This window comes from Miscanthus floridulus, chromosome 5, assembly GCF_019320115.1.
Source record: "Miscanthus floridulus cultivar M001 chromosome 5, ASM1932011v1, whole genome shotgun sequence".
Classification (NCBI taxonomy): domain Eukaryota; kingdom Viridiplantae; phylum Streptophyta; class Magnoliopsida; order Poales; family Poaceae; genus Miscanthus; species Miscanthus floridulus.
In genome coordinates this window covers 114,012,916-114,018,409 of record NC_089584.1, presented here as the reverse complement: position 1 = coordinate 114,018,409, position 5,494 = coordinate 114,012,916, and positions in this window count along the sequence as shown.

Sequence of the window (5,494 nt, the reverse complement as noted above, 5' to 3'; positions counted from 1 at the left end):
ACAATTACGAAACCATATTTGTTACCACCAATGCTTATATAAGCGATGGGTCCAAATATGTCCATGTGAAGCAATTGCAATGACCTTTCGGTAGTTACAACAATCTTGACGGGATGTTTAGCTCTAACTTGTTTTCCCGCTTGGCATGAGCTACAAATCCTATCTTTCTCAAAAGAAATATTTGTTAGTCTAAGGATGTGTTTGCCTTTTTGAAGTTTGGTCAAGTTCCTTATCCCAATATGGGCAAGTCGGCGATGCCATAACCAACTCATGCTAGATTTTGCCATTAAACAAGTCTCATGATTTACTATATTTGATGTAAAATCAACTAGATAGAGTTTCCCTTTTAAATGACCCGTAAATGTAATAGAGGAAACCTCCCTTCTATAGACTTCCACACCCTTATCCATAAAGAGACAATTGTAGCCCATCCCACAAAGTTGCAAAACGGACAACAAATTGTATCTCAATGAATTCACAAGTAAAACATTGGAAATGAAATTATCATTTGAGAAAGCAATTTTACCCAAACCGAGAACTTCTCCTTTTCCATTGTCACCAAACACAATGTTTCCACTTTGGTCATGACTAGGTTGGAATAATGTGAACATGTCCTTTTCTCCGGTCATATGATTGGTGCAACCACTATCCACCACTCAACTTGTTCCACAGGAGGAATATTCCTACAAAGATAAATCAAGCTTTTGTTTTAGGTACCCAAACGAATTTGGGTCCTAGGGGTTAGTCACATAAAACTTGGGCACCCAAACACTCCTCATATTCTCCTTTCTCTTTTGGGCACCAACATACGTCACCATGATCTTGCCATCCTTGCCCCAACAACACATGTAATCACTAACATAGCACCGTGGAAGTGGTGCTTGTGGCTTGGGGGCCACGAATTGCTTCATCTTGATTGTCTTGTTACTTGTAGGTTGAATCTTGGGAATGTAGACCTTGTTGTTGGCCTTGCATATAAGCTCATCAAGAGCAACGCTCTTGTTGAACTTCACACACGGCACACCATTGATCATGTTCCTTCCATTAGCCTTTCCATCATACCTATTGTAGCCAATGTCTTCCTTGATTGATGGATGCCTTGATGACTTGTATATAGTCTTGTTGGATTGCTCTTGACACTTGCACCCATTCTTCAAGATCATCTTCAACCTATGAATCTCCTTGTCTTTCTTCTCTAGCTCAATAAGGTTAGTTGCAAATGCATGTACATCTATTTTATAGCATCTTTTACAACCATTACTAGTGAAGACATTATAGTCTTCGGTTGCCTTAGGAGAAGTTGAAGTGCTAGCCCAAAGAGTATTATAGATTAGCTCAAGATTTTGGTATTTTTCTTTCAAGCTTGTGAGGCTTTCTTGAGCTATACTCTTCTCATTCTTGAGGCTAGCTACTAGATCATTAATCGAGGAATGTTCCTTAGTCAATTTCCTAATTGAGTCATTGGCTAAAGACAATTCAATAGTTAACTTTTTAACCTTCATCTTTTCCTCGGCGATAGATGCTTCAAGTGCAATGTTCTTGTCTCTCTCTTGAGTGATTATGTCTCCTTGCATGTCCAAGCATCTATCCCTCTTCTCTAATTTCTTCATTAGCATTTTTAGTTTAGTGTAGGCCTTTTTACCAAATTTCTTTATCATGGTTGCTTCAAGTTCTTCTATGTTCTCATCACAACTATCATACTCATCACTAGAGGGATCGGATGAGACATGTACCTTCTCCCCCTTAGCCATGAGGCAAGTTGGAGTATAGTAGTCATTGTCGATGAGGTTGGAGAAGAGACTTGATGATGAAGATAAGTTGGGGAAGAGTTTTGGTGGTAAAGTCGAGTCGGGGAAGATCATGGCCAGTGACAAAGAGTGGCGGATGGCAATGTTTATGGCCCCCTTCTTCTTCTTATCATCACTTGAGTCACTATCATTTGACTCCCACTCTTCACCAAGATGAGCTTCACCTCTCTTCTTGCCTTTGTTCTTCTTGTCTTCATCCTTGTCGTGCTTGTGCTTCTTCTTCTCATTAGGACAATCGGTTGTGAAGTGACCGGTTTGACCACAACCATAGCAAAACCACTTCTTGTTCCTTCTCTTCCCATCACCGTAAGTCTTCTGGTGCTCTTCTTCTTTATGAACTTTCTAAAGTTTCTAATGATGAGTGCAACTTCTTCATCGGACTCTTCTTCTTCACTTGAGGAATCATTCTTCACTTTCTTCTTCTTCTCTTAATAAGAAGATTTGCCTTCATGAGCTTGAGTTACCTTTAGGGATGCATTCTTGTTGTATCCCATTGCATTAGGATTTTGATTGTGAGCATTGATTGCATCTTCATCTAGACACTCATGATGCTTGAGCTTTGAAAGAACTTCTTAGGGTGTCATCTCATCATAACCGGACCTTTCCATGATCACGGATGCTAGCATGTTATTCCTGGCTCTATAGGTTCTCAACATCTTTCTAGCAACCTTGTTGTCATCCCATTCGGTGCTTCCAAGAGCTCCTATGCGGTTGACCAATGCCATAAGCCTATCAAACATGGATTATGTTGTTTCATTTTGTAAGAACACAAATCTTTCCAATTCACCATGAAGTAACTCAATGTTGCATTTTCTCATACTCTTATCTCCTTCAAATGACACTTTCAAAGTATCCCAAATTTGCTTTGTACTTTCCATTTCATTCACCTTTCTAAACTCATTCGGACCTAGGCTTGACACAAGTAATGCTACAGCTTGTGTATTTTGATGGAGATTGTGCACTTCTTTCAGAGTTCTCTCTATCTTCATTGGTAGGAATCATCACACCAACATATACAACTTTTCAACGTCTTGTGGCAACGAGATGCATCTTCATCTTGTAGGACCAATCGGTGTATCTTGTTCCATCAAAGTGAGGTGGCTTGCCAATGTCGATGGAAGGAGTATGTAGAGGTGAACCTTTAATGAGTTGTCCATAGTCGAAATTCATGTTTGAATATATTCCCTTTCCATGAGTATGCTCACCGGCTCCAACATCACTAGCGGCATCTTTGTTTGCTTCATTCTTGCCACTTGTTGCATCATTCTTGCCACTTATTGCATCATCAACCTTCTTGCTTAATTTTTCCTTCATCTTGCTCGTCTCATCTTGCATCTTCTTCATTTCATCTTGGAAAAACTTGACTTGAGCAGCCATCAACTCTTCAGCTATTTTCTTGACCATCTCAGCGACATCGGCTTGCATTTTGTTGAACTCCGACATTATTTCTTCTCACGCGGTGAAGCGCTAAAAGTAGACATTGCTCTGATACCAATTGAAAGGATCTAAACAATGCCTAGAGGGGGGTGAATAGGCGTATCTAAAAAATACACAAAACTCAAAGTCACTTGTCAGCAACTACCGGAAGTCCCGATAGTTTGGGTCGGAACTCCCGACGTCGTGAGAAGCTTCGACGTAAACTGTCAGAAGTCCCGACGCCTATGGGAAATATACTACAAGTGCTAAAATGATTTTTGTGACTTCGATAACTTACAACCCCACTTCCTAGTAGTAAGGTAACACATTGGGGTTGGTCCTTTGACGCTAAAAGGTCACCACTCCGTAGATCGAGTCCAAACCCTTAGAAAAGCTTTGGGGAGGAAGAGACACACAAGAATAAAAGTGATAGCACAAGTATCAACAACAACAAGCACGCGGGACACAAAGATTTATCCTGAGGTTCGGCAACCCCACAAAGGAGCTCCTACGTCCTCGTTGTTGAGGTGACCACAAAGGTCGGAGTCTCTTTCACCTCCTTGCCTCTCTCAAAGCAACCACAAAGGTCACTTGAGGTTTTCACTAAGAAATCAAGGGTAATACAAACATTCGAAGGCTCTTCCACAAGATGGAAGCTCTTGGGTGACGCCTAGCTGGCTAGGGGCAAAGCCCCAAGAGTAATAGACACAAATCCAACTGGCTTGACGAATAAATAGAGTGCTCAAGCTTGCCAAAGTAATGCTCTCACTCAATCCACTCTCCTTTTACTCAAAACCCTAGTGGAATCGAAGATTGGAGCAAAGGGAAGAGGAGAGGTGAGTCTTGAATGCTTGGGAGCTGTTTTGACCGTGAGTAGGTTGCAATGAATGAGTGAGTGACGGTTAGAAGAGAGGAGAGAGCTATTTATACTCAAGGTAGAAATTCAATCGTTCAGATCTACGTCAGAAGTTTCGACGCAGATCTTGGGACTTCTGACCTATAAAGAAAACACTGTTCACAGCTAGGTCAAAGTCACTGTGAGCAGGTCAACATCGGAACTCTCAGCGTACGTTGGGACTTCCGATGAGAGCGGTCAGCGAGCCAGTCAAGGTCCAGATGTCGGGACTCCCAACCTGAGTCGGGACTTACGATCATCGGGAGTTCTGACTCATGTTGCGACTTCTGACAGCCATAGTCACAGCGTAGGCTAAGGGCGTGTTTGCGCACCTGGCCCAGTATGGCCTAGCCAGCCCAAACAGACCAGGCCGGGGCAGGTCTGCCCCAACTGCTGCAACGCAGCTTGTTTGCGCACCTGGACCGATTCAGCCTGGCCCAGACGAGCTGGTGTTTGTGACCCAATACTCAGCCGGGCTCAAACGCCAACCGTTACCAACTGCCAAGCACAGATTGTGTTTGCCAGTTGCTGTGCTCGGCCTGGCCTAAAGAGAAGGAAGAATAGCATGATCAATAGAGAAGCAAACACTTTGAATGAAAATATACAAAAGACATAGGCCTCAGACTAATTCCATTTAATCAACACATACATTACCGGCTATATTGCATAATCAAAGAAGCAAATTAAGAACAGTAGCAGAATTAAGTAGTTTGGCAAGCCGAGAAGGGCAACAAGTTAACAGAAAAGAGAGTACATGAATCAAAGTGACATGTAGCCAGCTAATGCAGTCATCCTATTGTGTCATCATCGGCCTAATTAAAACAACAGCTGTGGCACATGAACAGCTTGAGTGACAGACCAACTACAACCATAAATAAGATCAAGATGACAGCATTTTTGCAACAGCCTTGCAGCTCAGGTGAATGAGGATAGATTTCAGAACCTGGACCTGTCACCAGTTCATGGGATGCTGATGCATCCCCATGAGGGGCATGAATTGGTAACAGCAAGGGTTCTTGAGGTACCCTTGCATTAAAATCTCTAAGAGCATCATCATAGTTGTTGTACTTCTGATAGATAGCCCCTTCTTCCCTAAGCACATGCTTAGCACACTCATACCATGTAAAATAAATCCCAGGTTTCTTCCCTTCAAAGACCACATAGCAAGGAGGCATTCTCTGAAACCAACCAAATGTAGAACATGTAAGTGGTCTGAATGACATGCCTCAGTCGACCATTCAGTTTGAATGATGGTGAACATCATCGGCAACTTGATAAAAAAATTAGCCTCAGCTATTATTTTCCTTGTTTAGTCATTGGTGGCTACCAAGAATTGTAAGAACCAAATAAAGAGGCAAATAAACAACAGTTGCAC